The 20,811-nt window shown below is 47.7% G+C and overlaps 14 non-coding genes across 14 annotated transcripts; all 14 read right to left on the bottom strand.

The window, feature by feature from the left end:
- Nucleotides 1-994: 994 nt before the first annotated feature.
- On the bottom strand, nucleotides 995-1,185 carry LOC142685525 (U2 spliceosomal RNA). The gene has a single exon (XR_012854997.1). It is a non-coding gene; the product is annotated as a U2 spliceosomal RNA (small nuclear RNA).
- A 1,280-nt stretch (nucleotides 1,186-2,465) lies between these two features.
- LOC142685524 (U2 spliceosomal RNA) lies at nucleotides 2,466-2,656 on the bottom strand. Its single transcript, XR_012854996.1, has one exon. It is a non-coding gene; the product is annotated as a U2 spliceosomal RNA (small nuclear RNA).
- Nucleotides 2,657-3,948: 1,292 nt separating this feature from the next.
- LOC142685523 (U2 spliceosomal RNA) lies at nucleotides 3,949-4,139 on the bottom strand. Its single transcript, XR_012854995.1, has one exon. It is a non-coding gene; the product is annotated as a U2 spliceosomal RNA (small nuclear RNA).
- A 1,292-nt stretch (nucleotides 4,140-5,431) lies between these two features.
- LOC142685522 (U2 spliceosomal RNA) lies at nucleotides 5,432-5,622 on the bottom strand. Its single transcript, XR_012854994.1, has one exon. It is a non-coding gene; the product is annotated as a U2 spliceosomal RNA (small nuclear RNA).
- A 1,292-nt stretch (nucleotides 5,623-6,914) lies between these two features.
- LOC142685521 (U2 spliceosomal RNA) lies at nucleotides 6,915-7,105 on the bottom strand. Its single transcript, XR_012854993.1, has one exon. It is a non-coding gene; the product is annotated as a U2 spliceosomal RNA (small nuclear RNA).
- A 1,288-nt stretch (nucleotides 7,106-8,393) lies between these two features.
- LOC142685520 (U2 spliceosomal RNA) lies at nucleotides 8,394-8,584 on the bottom strand. The gene has a single exon (XR_012854992.1). It is a non-coding gene; the product is annotated as a U2 spliceosomal RNA (small nuclear RNA).
- Nucleotides 8,585-9,880: 1,296 nt separating this feature from the next.
- On the bottom strand, nucleotides 9,881-10,071 carry LOC142685519 (U2 spliceosomal RNA). The gene has a single exon (XR_012854991.1). It is a non-coding gene; the product is annotated as a U2 spliceosomal RNA (small nuclear RNA).
- A 1,284-nt stretch (nucleotides 10,072-11,355) lies between these two features.
- Nucleotides 11,356-11,546, bottom strand: LOC142685516 (U2 spliceosomal RNA). The gene has a single exon (XR_012854989.1). It is a non-coding gene; the product is annotated as a U2 spliceosomal RNA (small nuclear RNA).
- Nucleotides 11,547-12,838: 1,292 nt separating this feature from the next.
- On the bottom strand, nucleotides 12,839-13,029 carry LOC142685515 (U2 spliceosomal RNA). The gene has a single exon (XR_012854988.1). It is a non-coding gene; the product is annotated as a U2 spliceosomal RNA (small nuclear RNA).
- Nucleotides 13,030-14,309: 1,280 nt separating this feature from the next.
- On the bottom strand, nucleotides 14,310-14,500 carry LOC142685514 (U2 spliceosomal RNA). Its single transcript, XR_012854987.1, has one exon. It is a non-coding gene; the product is annotated as a U2 spliceosomal RNA (small nuclear RNA).
- A 1,300-nt stretch (nucleotides 14,501-15,800) lies between these two features.
- Nucleotides 15,801-15,991, bottom strand: LOC142685513 (U2 spliceosomal RNA). The gene has a single exon (XR_012854986.1). It is a non-coding gene; the product is annotated as a U2 spliceosomal RNA (small nuclear RNA).
- A 1,304-nt stretch (nucleotides 15,992-17,295) lies between these two features.
- LOC142685512 (U2 spliceosomal RNA) lies at nucleotides 17,296-17,486 on the bottom strand. Its single transcript, XR_012854985.1, has one exon. It is a non-coding gene; the product is annotated as a U2 spliceosomal RNA (small nuclear RNA).
- A 1,280-nt stretch (nucleotides 17,487-18,766) lies between these two features.
- On the bottom strand, nucleotides 18,767-18,957 carry LOC142685511 (U2 spliceosomal RNA). Its single transcript, XR_012854984.1, has one exon. It is a non-coding gene; the product is annotated as a U2 spliceosomal RNA (small nuclear RNA).
- Nucleotides 18,958-20,237: 1,280 nt separating this feature from the next.
- On the bottom strand, nucleotides 20,238-20,428 carry LOC142685510 (U2 spliceosomal RNA). Its single transcript, XR_012854983.1, has one exon. It is a non-coding gene; the product is annotated as a U2 spliceosomal RNA (small nuclear RNA).
- Nucleotides 20,429-20,811: the final 383 nt, after the last annotated feature.

Raw genomic sequence — 20,811 nt, 5'->3', positions numbered from 1 at the left:
TTCCTTCACACCTTGTATCAGCTGTAATCCAGTCCAGTCCAGTGCTGCCTGCTGAGCAGCACTGACCAACACTGCCTGGGCCCAGGCTTTTATCTCTGAGGCCCCATTATGATGTCAGAAAGCTGGCTCTGGAATCCTGAGGGCTCCACTATGACACGTGCAAAGTTCCGTCTGAACTTTATATAAGACGGTGAGGCTCAGTCAGTCACTCAGTGTTGCCTGAGAGGGCAACACTGCAACAGCCGGCCGCCAGGCTGTCTTTTTTTTGCACAGCTAGTTGCCTCCAGGAGGCCACAAGAGGGAGACAAGGGACTGCAAAATGGAAAATAGGCATCCACCAACTTTACAGACAACTTCTCCTTGCTCCTACAACCTCCATCCTTGCACAGTTTGTTATTCTTCTAGGTAACATAGTAACAAATCCAAATTGCTGCTCTCTTTGTAGGCAAGCAAGGCTTTGTTGCAACTGCAATTCTTACTTCTTCTTGAAATGTAGGGACGACAGTACATTCCATCACATCCATCTAGTGTACACAGGTAGGTCCATTGTGGCGGGCAGGCGAGCGGGCGGGCTGCTTTATTGGCTGTTTGCTGTTCCCCTACTCCACTCCACTATTTGACTGTTGTGCTGCATCAATCAATCAATCAATCAATCAATCAATCAATCAATCAATCAATCAATCAATCAATCAATCAGTGGCTGGCTCAGGTGCAGCTCTTTAACTTACCTAAAAGGGAGGGCGGAGAGAAGACAAGGAAGGTGAATGAGGTGTTCCAATGTGAAATGCCGGAAACACAGAAACACAGACGATACACAACAAGAGGTGGCAATCTATTCATTAATTGCATTTAATCAATGAGCTCATTATCACTCATACATTGTCCAACAGGTGTTGAAATAATGGGATTAAAAGGGGAGATCCCTTCAGAAAGACAGAAACAATAGCAAAGACAAAAAACACTTTTGGAATCTGCTTTTAGTCAACACATAAGGAAAGGGTGCACCGGTCCTGGAAATACTGCAATACCAGGTCAATGCGTGGAGTGGACAGAGCAAGCTCTATTTCCATCTCCCTGTTCTAAAAATCCATTTAATATATGGTCCCCAGATAGGGGACGTATCAGATATTAAACTGATAAGAACAGATACTACACTTGATCTTAGCCAAAAGGCCGAGAAGCGATAACCCGAACGGGCCGCGCGTTGCCCGAGCCTGCCCGATACTGCTGTTCAGCCCTTGCAGCGATTCAGCCTACTTCTAGGCAATTCCATGGGGCCCTGCAGGCTCACACACTCACAGCTACACGGGAGGTGAATAAAGGCCGGAGAGGAAGCCAGACAGGATTTGCTTCTTTTGCTTGCACCACAATGCAGTGCTGAAAGAGGAGGAATCTACATAAAAACGCCTTCCTGGCAACGCCCAAATGCCCTGCTGCCATGCAGATAAACACTGGCAGCGGCAGCAAGTGCATGCCCACAGCCACCCCTTGTTCCTTCACACCTTGTATCAGCTGTAATCCAGTCCAGTCCAGTGCTGCCTGCTGAGCAGCACTGACCAACACTGCCTGGGCCCAGGCTTTTATCTCTGAGGCCCCATTATGATGTCAGAAAGCTGGCTCTGGAATCCTGAGGGCTCCACTATGACACGTGCAAAGTTCCGTCTGAACTTTATATAAGACGGTGAGGCTCAGTCAGTCACTCAGTGTTGCCTGAGAGGGCAACACTGCAACAGCCGGCCGCCAGGCTGTCTTTTTTTTGCACAGCTAGTTGCCTCCAGGAGGCCACAAGAGGGAGACAAGGGACTGCAAAATGGAAAATAGGCATCCACCAACTTTACAGACAACTTCTCCTTGCTCCTACAACCTCCATCCTTGCACAGTTTGTTATTCTTCTAGGTAACATAGTAACAAATCCAAATTGCTGCTCTCTTTGTAGGCAAGCAAGGCTTTGTTGCAACTGCAATTCTTACTTCTTCTTGAAATGTAGGGACGACAGTACATTCCATCACATCCATCTAGTGTACACAGGTAGGTCCATTGTGGCGGGCAGGCGAGCGGGCGGGCTGCTTTATTGGCTGTTTGCTGTTCCCCTACTCCACTCCACTATTTGACTGTTGTGCTGCATCAATCAATCAATCAATCAATCAATCAATCAATCAATCAATCAGTGGCTGGCTCAGGTGCAGCTCTTTAACTTACCTAAAAGGGAGGGCGGAGAGAAGACAAGGAAGGTGAATGAGGTGTTCCAATGTGAAATGCCGGAAACACAGAAACACAGACGACACACAACAAGAGGTGGCAATCTATTCATTAATTGCATTTAATCAATGAGCTCATTATCACTCATGCATTGTCCAACAGGTGTTGAAATAATGGGATTAAAAGGGGAGATCCCTTCAGAAAGACAGAAACAATAGCAAAGACAAAAAACACTTTTGGAATCTGCTTTTAGTCAACACATAAGGAAAGGGTGCACCGGTCCTGGAAATACTGCAATACCAGGTCAATGCGTGGAGTGGACAGAGCAAGCTCTATTTCCATCTCCCTGTTCTAAAAATCCATTTAATATATGGTCCCCAGATAGGGGACGTATCAGATATTAAACTGATAAGAACAGATACTACACTTGATCTTAGCCAAAAGGCCGAGAAGCGATAACCCGAACGGGCCGCGCGTTGCCCGAGCCTGCCCGATACTGCTGTTCAGCCCTTGCAGCGATTCAGCCTACTTCTAGGCAATTCCATGGGGCCCTGCAGGCTCACACACTCACAGCTACACGGGAGGTGAATAAAGGCCGGAGAGGAAGCCAGACAGGATTTGCTTCTTTTGCTTGCACCACAATGCAGTGCTGAAAGAGGAGGAATCTACATAAAAACGCCTTCCTGGCAACGCCCAAATGCCCTGCTGCCATGCAGATAAACACTGGCAGCGGCAGCAAGTGCATGCCCACAGCCACCCCTTGTTCCTTCACACCTTGTATCAGCTGTAATCCAGTCCAGTCCAGTGCTGCCTGCTGAGCAGCACTGACCAACACTGCCTGGGCCCAGGCTTTTATCTCTGAGGCCCCATTATGATGTCAGAAAGCTGGCTCTGGAATCCTGAGGGCTCCACTATGACACGTGCAAAGTTCCGTCTGAACTTTATATAAGACGGTGAGGCTCAGTCAGTCACTCAGTGTTGCCTGAGAGGGCAACACTGCAACAGCCGGCCGCCAGGCTGTCTTTTTTTTGCACAGCTAGTTGCCTCCAGGAGGCCACAAGAGGGAGACAAGGGACTGCAAAATGGAAAATAGGCATCCACCAACTTTACAGACAACTTCTCCTTGCTCCTACAACCTCCATCCTTGCACAGTTTGTTATTCTTCTAGGTAACATAGTAATAAATCCAAATTGCTGCTCTCTTTGTAGGCAAGCAAGGCTTTGTTGCAACTGCAATTCTTACTTCTTCTTGAAATGTAGGGACGACAGTACATTCCATCACATCCATCTAGTGTACACAGGTAGGTCCATTGTGGCGGGCAGGCGAGCGGGCGGGCTGCTTTATTGGCTGTTTGCTGTTCCCCTACTCCACTCCACTATTTGACTGTTGTGCTGCATCAATCAATCAATCAATCAATCAATCAATCAATCAATCAATCAATCAATCAATCAGTGGCTGGCTCAGGTGCAGCTCTTTAACTTACCTAAAAGGGAGGGCGGAGAGAAGACAAGGAAGGTGAATGAGGTGTTCCAATGTGAAATGCCGGAAACACAGAAACACAGACGACACACAACAAGAGGTGGCAATCTATTCATTAATTGCATTTAATCAATGAGCTCATTATCACTCATGCATTGTCCAACAGGTGTTGAAATAATGGGATTAAAAGGGGAGATCCCTTCAGAAAGACAGAAACAATAGCAAAGACAAAAAACACTTTTGGAATCTGCTTTTAGTCAACACATAAGGAAAGGGTGCACCGGTCCTGGAAATACTGCAATACCAGGTCAATGCGTGGAGTGGACAGAGCAAGCTCTATTTCCATCTCCCTGTTCTAAAAATCCATTTAATATATGGTCCCCAGATAGGGGACGTATCAGATATTAAACTGATAAGAACAGATACTACACTTGATCTTAGCCAAAAGGCCGAGAAGCGATAACCCGAACGGGCCGCGCGTTGCCCGAGCCTGCCCGATACTGCTGTTCAGCCCTTGCAGCGATTCAGCCTACTTCTAGGCAATTCCATGGGGCCCTGCAGGCTCACACACTCACAGCTACACGGGAGGTGAATAAAGGCCGGAGAGGAAGCCAGACAGGATTTGCTTCTTTTGCTTGCACCACAATGCAGTGCTGAAAGAGGAGGAATCTACATAAAAACGCCTTCCTGGCAACGCCCAAATGCCCTGCTGCCATGCAGATAAACACTGGCAGCGGCAGCAAGTGCATGCCCACAGCCACCCCTTGTTCCTTCACACCTTGTATCAGCTGTAATCCAGTCCAGTCCAGTGCTGCCTGCTGAGCAGCACTGACCAACACTGCCTGGGCCCAGGCTTTTATCTCTGAGGCCCCATTATGATGTCAGAAAGCTGGCTCTGGAATCCTGAGGGCTCCACTATGACACGTGCAAAGTTCCGTCTGAACTTTATATAAGACGGTGAGGCTCAGTCAGTCACTCAGTGTTGCCTGAGAGGGCAACACTGCAACAGCCGGCCGCCAGGCTGTCTTTTTTTTGCACAGCTAGTTGCCTCCAGGAGGCCACAAGAGGGAGACAAGGGACTGCAAAATGGAAAATAGGCATCCACCAACTTTACAGACAACTTCTCCTTGCTCCTACAACCTCCATCCTTGCACAGTTTGTTATTCTTCTAGGTAACATAGTAACAAATCCAAATTGCTGCTCTCTTTGTAGGCAAGCAAGGCTTTGTTGCAACTGCAATTCTTACTTCTTCTTGAAATGTAGGGACGACAGTACATTCCATCACATCCATCTAGTGTACACAGGTAGGTCCATTGTGGCGGGCAGGCGAGCGGGCGGGCTGCTTTATTGGCTGTTTGCTGTTCCCCTACTCCACTCCACTATTTGACTGTTGTGCTGCATCAATCAATCAATCAATCAATCAATCAATCAATCAATCAATCAATCAATCAATCAGTGGCTGGCTCAGGTGCAGCTCTTTAACTTACCTAAAAGGGAGGGCGGAGAGAAGACAAGGAAGGTGAATGAGGTGTTCCAATGTGAAATGCCGGAAACACAGAAACACAGACGACACACAACAAGAGGTGGCAATCTATTCATTAATTGCATTTAATCAATGAGCTCATTATCACTCATGCATTGTCCAACAGGTGTTGAAATAATGGGATTAAAAGGGGAGATCCCTTCAGAAAGACAGAAACAATAGCAAAGACAAAAAACACTTTTGGAATCTGCTTTTAGTCAACACATAAGGAAAGGGTGCACCGGTCCTGGAAATACTGCAATACCAGGTCAATGCGTGGAGTGGACAGAGCAAGCTCTATTTCCATCTCCCTGTTCTAAAAATCCATTTAATATATGGTCCCCAGATAGGGGACGTATCAGATATTAAACTGATAAGAACAGATACTACACTTGATCTTAGCCAAAAGGCCGAGAAGCGATAACCCGAACGGGCCGCGCGTTGCCCGAGCCTGCCCGATACTGCTGTTCAGCCCTTGCAGCGATTCAGCCTACTTCTAGGCAATTCCATGGGGCCCTGCAGGCTCACACACTCACAGCTACACGGGAGGTGAATAAAGGCCGGAGAGGAAGCCAGACAGGATTTGCTTCTTTTGCTTGCACCACAATGCAGTGCTGAAAGAGGAGGAATCTACATAAAAACGCCTTCCTGGCAACGCCCAAATGCCCTGCTGCCATGCAGATAAACACTGGCAGCGGCAGCAAGTGCATGCCCACAGCCACCCCTTGTTCCTTCACACCTTGTATCAGCTGTAATCCAGTCCAGTCCAGTGCTGCCTGCTGAGCAGCACTGACCAACACTGCCTGGGCCCAGGCTTTTATCTCTGAGGCCCCATTATGATGTCAGAAAGCTGGCTCTGGAATCCTGAGGGCTCCACTATGACACGTGCAAAGTTCCGTCTGAACTTTATATAAGACGGTGAGGCTCAGTCAGTCACTCAGTGTTGCCTGAGAGGGCAACACTGCAACAGCCGGCCGCCAGGCTGTCTTTTTTTTGCACAGCTAGTTGCCTCCAGGAGGCCACAAGAGGGAGACAAGGGACTGCAAAATGGAAAATAGGCATCCACCAACTTTACAGACAACTTCTCCTTGCTCCTACAACCTCCATCCTTGCACAGTTTGTTATTCTTCTAGGTAACATAGTAACAAATCCAAATTGCTGCTCTCTTTGTAGGCAAGCAAGGCTTTGTTGCAACTGCAATTCTTACTTCTTCTTGAAATGTAGGGACGACAGTACATTCCATCACATCCATCTAGTGTACACAGGTAGGTCCATTGTGGCGGGCAGGCGAGCGGGCGGGCTGCTTTATTGGCTGTTTGCTGTTCCCCTACTCCACTCCACTATTTGACTGTTGTGCTGCATCAATCAATCAATCAATCAATCAATCAATCAATCAATCAATCAATCAATCAATCAGTGGCTGGCTCAGGTGCAGCTCTTTAACTTACCTAAAAGGGAGGGCGGAGAGAAGACAAGGAAGGTGAATGAGGTGTTCCAATGTGAAATGCCGGAAACACAGAAACACAGACGACACACAACAAGAGGTGGCAATCTATTCATTAATTGCATTTAATCAATGAGCTCATTATCACTCATGCATTGTCCAACAGGTGTTGAAATAATGGGATTAAAAGGGGAGATCCCTTCAGAAAGACAGAAACAATAGCAAAGACAAAAAACACTTTTGGAATCTGCTTTTAGTCAACACATAAGGAAAGGGTGCACCGGTCCTGGAAATACTGCAATACCAGGTCAATGCGTGGAGTGGACAGAGCAAGCTCTATTTCCATCTCCCTGTTCTAAAAATCCATTTAATATATGGTCCCCAGATAGGGGACGTATCAGATATTAAACTGATAAGAACAGATACTACACTTGATCTTAGCCAAAAGGCCGAGAAGCGATAACCCGAACGGGCCGCGCGTTGCCCGAGCCTGCCCGATACTGCTGTTCAGCCCTTGCAGCGATTCAGCCTACTTCTAGGCAATTCCATGGGGCCCTGCAGGCTCACACACTCACAGCTACACGGGAGGTGAATAAAGGCCGGAGAGGAAGCCAGACAGGATTTGCTTCTTTTGCTTGCACCACAATGCAGTGCTGAAAGAGGAGGAATCTACATAAAAACGCCTTCCTGGCAACGCCCAAATGCCCTGCTGCCATGCAGATAAACACTGGCAGCGGCAGCAAGTGCATGCCCACAGCCACCCCTTGTTCCTTCACACCTTGTATCAGCTGTAATCCAGTCCAGTCCAGTGCTGCCTGCTGAGCAGCACTGACCAACACTGCCTGGGCCCAGGCTTTTATCTCTGAGGCCCCATTATGATGTCAGAAAGCTGGCTCTGGAATCCTGAGGGCTCCACTATGACACGTGCAAAGTTCCGTCTGAACTTTATATAAGACGGTGAGGCTCAGTCAGTCACTCAGTGTTGCCTGAGAGGGCAACACTGCAACAGCCGGCCGCCAGGCTGTCTTTTTTTTGCACAGCTAGTTGCCTCCAGGAGGCCACAAGAGGGAGACAAGGGACTGCAAAATGGAAAATAGGCATCCACCAACTTTACAGACAACTTCTCCTTGCTCCTACAACCTCCATCCTTGCACAGTTTGTTATTCTTCTAGGTAACATAGTAACAAATCCAAATTGCTGCTCTCTTTGTAGGCAAGCAAGGCTTTGTTGCAACTGCAATTCTTACTTCTTCTTGAAATGTAGGGACGACAGTACATTCCATCACATCCATCTAGTGTACACAGGTAGGTCCATTGTGGCGGGCAGGCGAGCGGGCGGGCTGCTTTATTGGCTGTTTGCTGTTCCCCTACTCCACTCCACTATTTGACTGTTGTGCTGCATCAATCAATCAATCAATCAATCAATCAATCAATCAATCAATCAATCAATCAGTGGCTGGCTCAGGTGCAGCTCTTTAACTTACCTAAAAGGGAGGGCGGAGAGAAGACAAGGAAGGTGAATGAGGTGTTCCAATGTGAAATGCCGGAAACACAGAAACACAGACGACACACAACAAGAGGTGGCAATCTATTCATTAATTGCATTTAATCAATGAGCTCATTATCACTCATGCATTGTCCAACAGGTGTTGAAATAATGGGATTAAAAGGGGAGATCCCTTCAGAAAGACAGAAACAATAGCAAAGACAAAAAACACTTTTGGAATCTGCTTTTAGTCAACACATAAGGAAAGGGTGCACCGGTCCTGGAAATACTGCAATACCAGGTCAATGCGTGGAGTGGACAGAGCAAGCTCTATTTCCATCTCCCTGTTCTAAAAATCCATTTAATATATGGTCCCCAGATAGGGGACGTATCAGATATTAAACTGATAAGAACAGATACTACACTTGATCTTAGCCAAAAGGCCGAGAAGCGATAACCCGAACGGGCCGCACGTTGCCCGAGCCTGCCCGATACTGCTGTTCAGCCCTTGCAGCGATTCAGCCTACTTCTAGGCAATTCCATGGGGCCCTGCAGGCTCACACACTCACAGCTACACGGGAGGTGAATAAAGGCCGGAGAGGAAGCCAGACAGGATTTGCTTCTTTTGCTTGCACCACAATGCAGTGCTGAAAGAGGAGGAATCTACATAAAAACGCCTTCCTGGCAACGCCCAAATGCCCTGCTGCCATGCAGATAAACACTGGCAGCGGCAGCAAGTGCATGCCCACAGCCACCCCTTGTTCCTTCACACCTTGTATCAGCTGTAATCCAGTCCAGTCCAGTGCTGCCTGCTGAGCAGCACTGACCAACACTGCCTGGGCCCAGGCTTTTATCTCTGAGGCCCCATTATGATGTCAGAAAGCTGGCTCTGGAATCCTGAGGGCTCCACTATGACACGTGCAAAGTTCCGTCTGAACTTTATATAAGACGGTGAGGCTCAGTCAGTCACTCAGTGTTGCCTGAGAGGGCAACACTGCAACAGCCGGCCGCCAGGCTGTCTTTTTTTTGCACAGCTAGTTGCCTCCAGGAGGCCACAAGAGGGAGACAAGGGACTGCAAAATGGAAAATAGGCATCCACCAACTTTACAGACAACTTCTCCTTGCTCCTACAACCTCCATCCTTGCACAGTTTGTTATTCTTCTAGGTAACATAGTAACAAATCCAAATTGCTGCTCTCTTTGTAGGCAAGCAAGGCTTTGTTGCAACTGCAATTCTTACTTCTTCTTGAAATGTAGGGACGACAGTACATTCCATCACATCCATCTAGTGTACACAGGTAGGTCCATTGTGGCGGGCAGGCGAGCGGGCGGGCTGCTTTATTGGCTGTTTGCTGTTCCCCTACTCCACTCCACTATTTGACTGTTGTGCTGCATCAATCAATCAATCAATCAATCAATCAATCAATCAATCAATCAATCAATCAATCAATCAGTGGCTGGCTCAGGTGCAGCTCTTTAACTTACCTAAAAGGGAGGGCGGAGAGAAGACAAGGAAGGTGAATGAGGTGTTCCAATGTGAAATGCCGGAAACACAGAAACACAGACGACACACAACAAGAGGTGGCAATCTATTCATTAATTGCATTTAATCAATGAGCTCATTATCACTCATGCATTGTCCAACAGGTGTTGAAATAATGGGATTAAAAGGGGAGATCCCTTCAGAAAGAAAGAAACAATAGCAAAGACAAAAAACACTTTTGGAATCTGCTTTTAGTCAACACATAAGGAAAGGGTGCACCGGTCCTGGAAATACTGCAATACCAGGTCAATGCGTGGAGTGGACAGAGCAAGCTCTATTTCCATCTCCCTGTTCTAAAAATCCATTTAATATATGGTCCCCAGATAGGGGACGTATCAGATATTAAACTGATAAGAACAGATACTACACTTGATCTTAGCCAAAAGGCCGAGAAGCGATAACCCGAACGGGCCGCGCGTTGCCCGAGCCTGCCCGATACTGCTGTTCAGCCCTTGCAGCGATTCAGCCTACTTCTAGGCAATTCCATGGGGCCCTGCAGGCTCACACACTCACAGCTACACGGGAGGTGAATAAAGGCCGGAGAGGAAGCCAGACAGGATTTGCTTCTTTTGCTTGCACCACAATGCAGTGCTGAAAGAGGAGGAATCTACATAAAAACGCCTTCCTGGCAACGCCCAAATGCCCTGCTGCCATGCAGATAAACACTGGCAGCGGCAGCAAGTGCATGCCCACAGCCACCCCTTGTTCCTTCACACCTTGTATCAGCTGTAATCCAGTCCAGTCCAGTGCTGCCTGCTGAGCAGCACTGACCAACACTGCCTGGGCCCAGGCTTTTATCTCTGAGGCCCCATTATGATGTCAGAAAGCTGGCTCTGGAATCCTGAGGGCTCCACTATGACACGTGCAAAGTTCCGTCTGAACTTTATATAAGACGGTGAGGCTCAGTCAGTCACTCAGTGTTGCCTGAGAGGGCAACACTGCAACAGCCGGCCGCCAGGCTGTCTTTTTTTTGCACAGCTAGTTGCCTCCAGGAGGCCACAAGAGGGAGACAAGGGACTGCAAAATGGAAAATAGGCATCCACCAACTTTACAGACAACTTCTCCTTGCTCCTACAACCTCCATCCTTGCACAGTTTGTTATTCTTCTAGGTAACATAGTAATAAATCAAAATTGCTGCTCTCTTTGTAGGCAAGCAAGGCTTTGTTGCAACTGCAATTCTTACTTCTTCTTGAAATGTAGGGACGACAGTACATTCCATCACATCCATCTAGTGTACACAGGTAGGTCCATTGTGGCGGGCAGGCGAGCGGGCGGGCTGCTTTATTGGCTGTTTGCTGTTCCCCTACTCCACTCCACTATTTGACTGTTGTGCTGCATCAATCAATCAATCAATCAATCAATCAATCAATCAATCAATCAATCAGTGGCTGGCTCAGGTGCAGCTCTTTAACTTACCTAAAAGGGAGGGCGGAGAGAAGACAAGGAAGGTGAATGAGGTGTTCCAATGTGAAATGCCGGAAACACAGAAACACAGACGACACACAACAAGAGGTGGCAATCTATTCATTAATTGCATTTAATCAATGAGCTCATTATCACTCATGCATTGTCCAACAGGTGTTGAAATAATGGGATTAAAAGGGGAGATCCCTTCAGAAAGACAGAAACAATAGCAAAGACAAAAAACACTTTTGGAATCTGCTTTTAGTCAACACATAAGGAAAGGGTGCACCGGTCCTGGAAATACTGCAATACCAGGTCAATGCGTGGAGTGGACAGAGCAAGCTCTATTTCCATCTCCCTGTTCTAAAAATCCATTTAATATATGGTCCCCAGATAGGGGACGTATCAGATATTAAACTGATAAGAACAGATACTACACTTGATCTTAGCCAAAAGGCCGAGAAGCGATAACCCGAACGGGCCGCGCGTTGCCCGAGCCTGCCCGATACTGCTGTTCAGCCCTTGCAGCGATTCAGCCTACTTCTAGGCAATTCCATGGGGCCCTGCAGGCTCACACACTCACAGCTACACGGGAGGTGAATAAAGGCCGGAGAGGAAGCCAGACAGGATTTGCTTCTTTTGCTTGCACCACAATGCAGTGCTGAAAGAGGAGGAATCTACATAAAAACGCCTTCCTGGCAACGCCCAAATGCCCTGCTGCCATGCAGATAAACACTGGCAGCGGCAGCAAGTGCATGCCCACAGCCACCCCTTGTTCCTTCACACCTTGTATCAGCTGTAATCCAGTCTAGTCCAGTGCTGCCTGCTGAGCAGCACTGACCAACACTGCCTGGGCCCAGGCTTTTATCTCTGAGGCCCCATTATGATGTCAGAAAGCTGGCTCTGGAATCCTGAGGGCTCCACTATGACACGTGCAAAGTTCCGTCTGAACTTTATATAAGACGGTGAGGCTCAGTCAGTCACTCAGTGTTGCCTGAGAGGGCAACACTGCAACAGCCGGCCGCCAGGCTGTCTTTTTTTTGCACAGCTAGTTGCCTCCAGGAGGCCACAAGAGGGAGACAAGGGACTGCAAAATGGAAAATAGGCATCCACCAACTTTACAGACAACTTCTCCTTGCTCCTACAACCTCCATCCTTGCACAGTTTGTTATTCTTCTAGGTAACATAGTAACAAATCCAAATTGCTGCTCTCTTTGTAGGCAAGCAAGGCTTTGTTGCAACTGCAATTCTTACTTCTTCTTGAAATGTAGGGACGACAGTACATTCCATCACATCCATCTAGTGTACACAGGTAGGTCCATTGTGGCGGGCAGGCGAGCGGGCGGGCTGCTTTATTGGCTGTTTGCTGTTCCCCTACTCCACTCCACTATTTGACTGTTGTGCTGCATCAATCAATCAATCAATCAATCAATCAATCAATCAATCAATCAATCAATCAATCAGTGGCTGGCTCAGGTGCAGCTCTTTAACTTACCTAAAAGGGAGGGCGGAGAGAAGACAAGGAAGGTGAATGAGGTGTTCCAATGTGAAATGCCGGAAACACAGAAACACAGACGACACACAACAAGAGGTGGCAATCTATTCATTAATTGCATTTAATCAATGAGCTCATTATCACTCATGCATTGTCCAACAGGTGTTGAAATAATGGGATTAAAAGGGGAGATCCCTTCAGAAAGACAGAAACAATAGCAAAGACAAAAAACACTTTTGGAATCTGCTTTTAGTCAACACATAAGGAAAGGGTGCACCGGTCCTGGAAATACTGCAATACCAGGTCAATGCGTGGAGTGGACAGAGCAAGCTCTATTTCCATCTCCCTGTTCTAAAAATCCATTTAATATATGGTCCCCAGATAGGGGACGTATCAGATATTAAACTGATAAGAACAGATACTACACTTGATCTTAGCCAAAAGGCCGAGAAGCGATAACCCGAACGGGCCGCGCGTTGCCCGAGCCTGCCCGATACTGCTGTTCAGCCCTTGCAGCGATTCAGCCTACTTCTAGGCAATTCCATGGGGCCCTGCAGGCTCACACACTCACAGCTACACGGGAGGTGAATAAAGGCCGGAGAGGAAGCCAGACAGGATTTGCTTCTTTTGCTTGCACCACAATGCAGTGCTGAAAGAGGAGGAATCTACATAAAAACGCCTTCCTGGCAACGCCCAAATGCCCTGCTGCCATGCAGATAAACACTGGCAGCGGCAGCAAGTGCATGCCCACAGCCACCCCTTGTTCCTTCACACCTTGTATCAGCTGTAATCCAGTCCAGTCCAGTGCTGCCTGCTGAGCAGCACTGACCAACACTGCCTGGGCCCAGGCTTTTATCTCTGAGGCCCCATTATGATGTCAGAAAGCTGGCTCTGGAATCCTGAGGGCTCCACTATGACACGTGCAAAGTTCCGTCTGAACTTTATATAAGACGGTGAGGCTCAGTCAGTCACTCAGTGTTGCCTGAGAGGGCAACACTGCAACAGCCGGCCGCCAGGCTGTCTTTTTTTTGCACAGCTAGTTGCCTCCAGGAGGCCACAAGAGGGAGACAAGGGACTGCAAAATGGAAAATAGGCATCCACCAACTTTACAGACAACTTCTCCTTGCTCCTACAACCTCCATCCTTGCACAGTTTGTTATTCTTCTAGGTAACATAGTAACAAATCCAAATTGCTGCTCTCTTTGTAGGCAAGCAAGGCTTTGTTGCAACTGCAATTCTTACTTCTTCTTGAAATGTAGGGACGACAGTACATTCCATCACATCCATCTAGTGTACACAGGTAGGTCCATTGTGGCGGGCAGGCGAGCGGGCGGGCTGCTTTATTGGCTGTTTGCTGTTCCCCTACTCCACTCCACTATTTGACTGTTGTGCTGCATCAATCAATCAATCAATCAATCAATCAATCAATCAATCAATCAGTGGCTGGCTCAGGTGCAGCTCTTTAACTTACCTAAAAGGGAGGGCGGAGAGAAGACAAGGAAGGTGAATGAGGTGTTCCAATGTGAAATGCCGGAAACACAGAAACACAGACGACACACAACAAGAGGTGGCAATCTATTCATTAATTGCATTTAATCAATGAGCTCATTATCACTCATGCATTGTCCAACAGGTGTTGAAATAATGGGATTAAAAGGGGAGATCCCTTCAGAAAGACAGAAACAATAGCAAAGACAAAAAACACTTTTGGAATCTGCTTTTAGTCAACACATAAGGAAAGGGTGCACCGGTCCTGGAAATACTGCAATACCAGGTCAATGCGTGGAGTGGACAGAGCAAGCTCTATTTCCATCTCCCTGTTCTAAAAATCCATTTAATATATGGTCCCCAGATAGGGGACGTATCAGATATTAAACTGATAAGAACAGATACTACACTTGATCTTAGCCAAAAGGCCGAGAAGCGATAACCCGAACGGGCCGCGCGTTGCCCGAGCCTGCCCGATACTGCTGTTCAGCCCTTGCAGCGATTCAGCCTACTTCTAGGCAATTCCATGGGGCCCTGCAGGCTCACACACTCACAGCTACACGGGAGGTGAATAAAGGCCGGAGAGGAAGCCAGACAGGATTTGCTTCTTTTGCTTGCACCACAATGCAGTGCTGAAAGAGGAGGAATCTACATAAAAACGCCTTCCTGGCAACGCCCAAATGCCCTGCTGCCATGCAGATAAACACTGGCAGCGGCAGCAAGTGCATGCCCACAGCCACCCCTTGTTCCTTCACACCTTGTATCAGCTGTAATCCAGTCCAGTCCAGTGCTGCCTGCTGAGCAGCACTGACCAACACTGCCTGGGCCCAGGCTTTTATCTCTGAGGCCCCATTATGATGTCAGAAAGCTGGCTCTGGAATCCTGAGGGCTCCACTATGACACGTGCAAAGTTCCGTCTGAACTTTATATAAGACGGTGAGGCTCAGTCAGTCACTCAGTGTTGCCTGAGAGGGCAACACTGCAACAGCCGGCCGCCAGGCTGTCTTTTTTTTGCACAGCTAGTTGCCTCCAGGAGGCCACAAGAGGGAGACAAGGGACTGCAAAATGGAAAATAGGCATCCACCAACTTTACAGACAACTTCTCCTTGCTCCTACAACCTCCATCCTTGCACAGTTTGTTATTCTTCTAGGTAACATAGTAACAAATCCAAATTGCTGCTCTCTTTGTAGGCAAGCAAGGCTTTGTTGCAACTGCAATTCTTACTTCTTCTTGAAATGTAGGGACGACAGTACATTCCATCACATCCATCTAGTGTACACAGGTAGGTCCATTGTGGCGGGCAGGCGAGCGGGCAGGCTGCTTTATTGGCTGTTTGCTGTTCCCCTACTCCACTCCACTATTTGACTGTTGTGCTGCATCAATCAATCAATCAATCAATCAATCAATCAATCAATCAATCAATCAATCAATCAATCAATCAGTGGCTGGCTCAGGTGCAGCTCTTTAACTTACCTAAAAGGGAGGGCGGAGAGAAGACAAGGAAGGTGAATGAGGTGTTCCAATGTGAAATGCCGGAAACACAGAAACACAGACGACACACAACAAGAGGTGGCAATCTATTCATTAATTGCATTTAATCAATGAGCTCATTATCACTCATGCATTGTCCAACAGGTGTTGAAATAATGGGATTAAAAGGGGAGATCCCTTCAGAAAGACAGAAACAATAGCAAAGACAAAAAACACTTTTGGAATCTGCTTTTAGTCAACACATAAGGAAAGGGTGCACCGGTCCTGGAAATACTGCAATACCAGGTCAATGCGTGGAGTGGACAGAGCAAGCTCTATTTCCATCTCCCTGTTCTAAAAATCCATTTAATATATGGTCCCCAGATAGGGGACGTATCAGATATTAAACTGATAAGAACAGATACTACACTTGATCTTAGCCAAAAGGCCGAGAAGCGATAACCCGAACGGGCCGCGCGTTGCCCGAGCCTGCCCGATACTGCTGTTCAGCCCTTGCAGCGATTCAGCCTACTTCTAGGCAATTCCATGGGGCCCTGCAGGCTCACACACTCACAGCTACACGGGAGGTGAATAAAGGCCGGAGAGGAAGCCAGACAGGATTTGCTTCTTTTGCTTGCACCACAATGCAGTGCTGAAAAAGGAGGAATCTACATAAAAACGCCTTCCTGGCAACGCCCAAATGCCCTGCTGCCATGCAGATAAACACTGGCAGCGGCAGCAAGTGCATGCCCACAGCCACCCCTTGTTCCTTCACACCTTGTATCAGCTGTAATCCAGTCCAGTCCAGTGCTGCCTGCTGAGCAGCACTGACCAACACTGCCTGGGCCCAGGCTTTTATCTCTGAGGCCCCATTATGATGTCAGAAAGCTGGCTCTGGAATCCTGAGGGCTCCACTATGACACGTGCAAAGTTCCGTCTGAACTTTATATAAGACGGTGAGGCTCAGTCAGTCACTCAGTGTTGCCTGAGAGGGCAACACTGCAACAGCCGGCCGCCAGGCTGTCTTTTTTTTGCACAGCTAGTTGCCTCCAGGAGGCCACAAGAGGGAGACAAGGGACTGCAAAATGGAAAATAGGCATCCACCAACTTTACAGACAACTTCTCCTTGCTCCTACAACCTCCATCCTTGCACAGTTTGTTATTCTTCTAGGTAACATAGTAACAAATCCAAATTGCTGCTCTCTTTGTAGGCAAGCAAGGCTTTGTTGCAACTGCAATTCTTACTTCTTCTTGAAATGTAGGGACGACAGTACATTCCATCACATCCATCTAGTGTACACAGGTAGGTCCATTGTGGCGGGCAGGCGAGCGGGCGGGCTGCTTTATTGGCTGTTTGCTGTTCCCCTACTCCACTCCACTATTTGACTGTTGTGCTGCATCAATCAATCAATCAATCAATCAATCAATCAATCAATCAATCAATCAATCAATCAATCAATCAATCAGTGGCTGGCTCAGGTGCAGCTCTTTAACTTACCTAAAAGGGAGGGCGGAGAGAAGACAAGGAAGGTGAATGAGGTGTTCCAATGTGAAATGCCGGAAACACAGAAACACAGACGACACACAACAAGAGGTGGCAATCTATTCATTAATTGCATTTAATCAATGAGCTCATTATCACTCATGCATTGTCCAACAGGTGTTGAAATAATGGGATTAAAAGGGGAGATCCCTTCAGAAAGACAGAAACAATAGCAAAGACAAAAAACACTTTTGGAATCTGCTTTTAGTCAACACATAAGGAAAGGGTGCACCGGTCCTGGAAATACTGCAATACCAGGTCAATGCGTGGAGTGGACAGAGCAAGCTCTATTTCCATCTCCCTGTTCTAAAAATCCATTTAATATATGGTCCCCAGATAGGGGACGTATCAGATATTAAACTGATAAGAACAGATACTACACTTGATCTTAGCCAAAAGGCCGAGAAGCGATAACCCGAACGGGCCGCGCGTTGCCCGAGCCTGCCCGATACTGCTGTTCAGCCCTTGCAGCGATTCAGCCTACTTCTAGGCAATTCCATGGGGCCCTGCAGGCTCACACACTCACAGCTACACGGGAGGTGAATAAAGGCCGGAGAGGAAGCCAGACAGGATTTGCTTCTTTTGCTTGCACCACAATGCAGTGCTGAAAGAGGAGGCATCTACATAAAAACGCCTTCCTGGCAACGCCCAAATGCCCTGCTGCCATGCAGATAAACACTGGCAGCGGCAGCAAGTGCATGCCCACAGCCACCCCTTGTTCCTTCACACCTTGTATCAGCTGTAATCCAGTCCAGTCCAGTGCTGCCTGCTGAGCAGCACTGACCAACACTGCCTGGGCCCAGGCTTTTATCTCTGAGGCCCCATTATGATGTCAGAAAGCTGGCTCTGGAATCCTGAGGGCTCCACTATGACACGTGCAAAGTTCCGTCTGAACTTTATATAAGACGGTGAGGCTCAGTCAGTCACTCAGTGTTGCCTGAGAGGGCAACACTGCAACAGCCGGCCGCCAGGCTGTCTTTTTTTTGCACAGCTAGTTGCCTCCAGGAGGCCACAAGAGGGAGACAAGGGACTGCAAAATGGAAAATAGGCATCCACCAACTTTACAGACAACTTCTCCTTGCTCCTACAACCTCCATCCTTGCACAGTTTGTTATTCTTCTAGGTAACATAGTAACAAATCCAAATTGCTGCTCTCTTTGTAGGCAAGCAAGGCTTTGTTGCAACTGCAATTCTTACTTCTTCTTGAAATGTAGGGACGACAGTACATTCCATCACATCCATCTAGTGTACACAGGTAGGTCCATTGTGGCGGGCAGGCGAGCGGGCGGGCTGCTTTATTGGCTGTTTGCTGTTCCCCTACTCCACTCCACTATTTGACTGTTGTGCTGCATCAATCAATCAATCAATCAATCAATCAATCAATCAATCAATCAGTGGCTGGCTCAGGTGCAGCTCTTTAACTTACCTAAAAGGGAGGGCGGAGAGAAGACAAGGAAGGTGAATGAGGTGTTCCAATGTGAAATGCCGGAAACACAGAAACACAGACGACACACAACAAGAGGTGGCAATCTATTCATTAATTGCATTTAATCAATGAGCTCATTATCACTCATGCATTGTCCAACAGGTGTTGAAATAATGGGATTAAAAGGGGAGATCCCTTCAGAAAGACAGAAACAATAGCAAAGACAAAAAACACTTTTGGAATCTGCTTTTAGTCAACACATAAGGAAAGGGTGCACCGGTCCTGGAAATACTGCAATACCAGGTCAATGCGTGGAGTGGACAGAGCAAGCTCTATTTCCATCTCCCTGTTCTAAAAATCCATTTAATATATGGTCCCCAGATAGGGGACGTATCAGATATTAAACTGATAAGAACAGATACTACACTTGATCTTAGCCAAAAGGCCGAGAAGCGATAACCCGAACGGGCCGCGCGTTGCCCGAGCCTGCCCGATACTGCTGTTCAGCCCTTGCAGCGATTCAGCCTACTTCTAGGCAATTCCATGGGGCCCTGCAGGCTCACACACTCACAGCTACACGGGAGGTGAATAAAGGCCGGAGAGGAAGCCAGACAGGATTTGCTTCTTTTGCTTGCACCACAATGCAGTGCTGAAAGAGGAGGAATCTACATAAAAACGCCTTCCTGGCAACGCCCAAATGCCCTGCTGCCATGCAGATAAACACTGGCAGCGGCAGCAAGTGCATGCCCACAGCCACCCCTTGTTCCTTCACACCTTGTATCAGCTGTAATCCAGTCCAGTCCAGTGCTGCCTGCTGAGCAGCACTGACCAACACTGCCTGGGCCCAGGCTTTTATCTCTGAGGCCCCATTATGATGTCAGAAAGCTGGCTCTGGAATCCTGAGGGCTCCACTATGACACGTGCAAAGTTCCGTCTGAACTTTATATAAGACGGTGAGGCTCAGTCAGTCACTCAGTGTTGCCTGAGAGGGCAACACTGCAACAGCCGGCCGCCAGGCTGTCTTTTTTTTGCACAGCTAGTTGCCTCCAGGAGGCCACAAGAGGGAGACAAGGGACTGCAAAATGGAAAATAGGCATCCACCAACTTTACAGACAACTTCTCCTTGCTCCTACAACCTCCATCCTTGCACAGTTTGTTATTCTTCTAGGTAACATAGTAACAAATCCAAATTGCTGCTCTCTTTGTAGGCAAGCAAGGCTTTGTTGCAACTGCAATTCTTACTTCTTCTTGAAATGTAGGGACGACAGTACATTCCATCACATCCATCTAGTGTACACAGGTAGGTCCATTGTGGCGGGCAGGCGAGCGGGCAGGCTGCTTTATTGGCTGTTTGCTGTTCCCCTACTCCACTCCACTATTTGACTGTTGTGCTGCATCAATCAATCAATCAATCAATCAATCAATCAATCAATCAATCAGTGGCTGGCTCAGGTGCAGCTCTTTAACTTACCTAAAAGGGAGGGCGGAGAGAAGACAAGGAAGGTGAATGAGGTGTTCCAATGTGAAATGCCGGAAACACAGAAACACAGACGACACACAACAAGAGGTGGCAATCTATTCATTAATTGCATTTAATCAATGAGCTCATTATCACTCATGCATTGTCCAACAGGCGTTGAAATAATGGGATTAAAAGGGGAGATCCCTTCAGAAAGACAGAAACAATAGCAAAGACAAAAAACACTTTTGGAATCTGCTTTTAGTCAACACATAAGGAAAGGGTGCACCGGTCCTGGAAATACTGCAATACCAGGTCAATGCGTGGAGTGGACAGAGCAAGCTCTATTTCCATCTCCCTGTTCTAAAAATCCATTTAATATATGGTCCCCAGATAGGGGACGTATCAGATATTAAACTGATAAGAACAGATACTACACTTGATCTTAGCCAAAAGGCCGAGAAGCGATAACCCGAACGGGCCGCGCGTTGCCCGAGCCTGCCCGATACTGCTGTTCAGCCCTTGCAGCGATTCAGCCTACTTCTAGGCAATTCCATGGGGCCCTGCAGGCTCACACACTCACAGCTACACGGGAGGTGAATAAAGGCCGGAGAGGAAGCCAGACAGGATTTGCTTCTTTTGCTTGCACCACAATGCAGTGCTGAAAAAGGAGGAATCTACATAAAAACGCCTTCCTGGCAACGCCCAAATGCCCTGCTGCCATGCAGATAAACACTGGCAGCGGCAGCAAGTGCATGCCCACAGCCACCCCTTGTTCCTTCACACCTTGTATCAGCTGTAATCCAGTCCAGTCCAGTGCTGCCTGCTGAGCAGCACTGACCAACACTGCCT

Source organism: Rhinoderma darwinii (genome assembly GCF_050947455.1).
Source record: "Rhinoderma darwinii isolate aRhiDar2 chromosome 5 unlocalized genomic scaffold, aRhiDar2.hap1 SUPER_5_unloc_14, whole genome shotgun sequence".
In the NCBI taxonomy this organism is placed as follows: Eukaryota; Metazoa; Chordata; class Amphibia; order Anura; family Rhinodermatidae; genus Rhinoderma; species Rhinoderma darwinii.
This window is presented reverse-complemented; position numbering and strand designations above follow the sequence as displayed.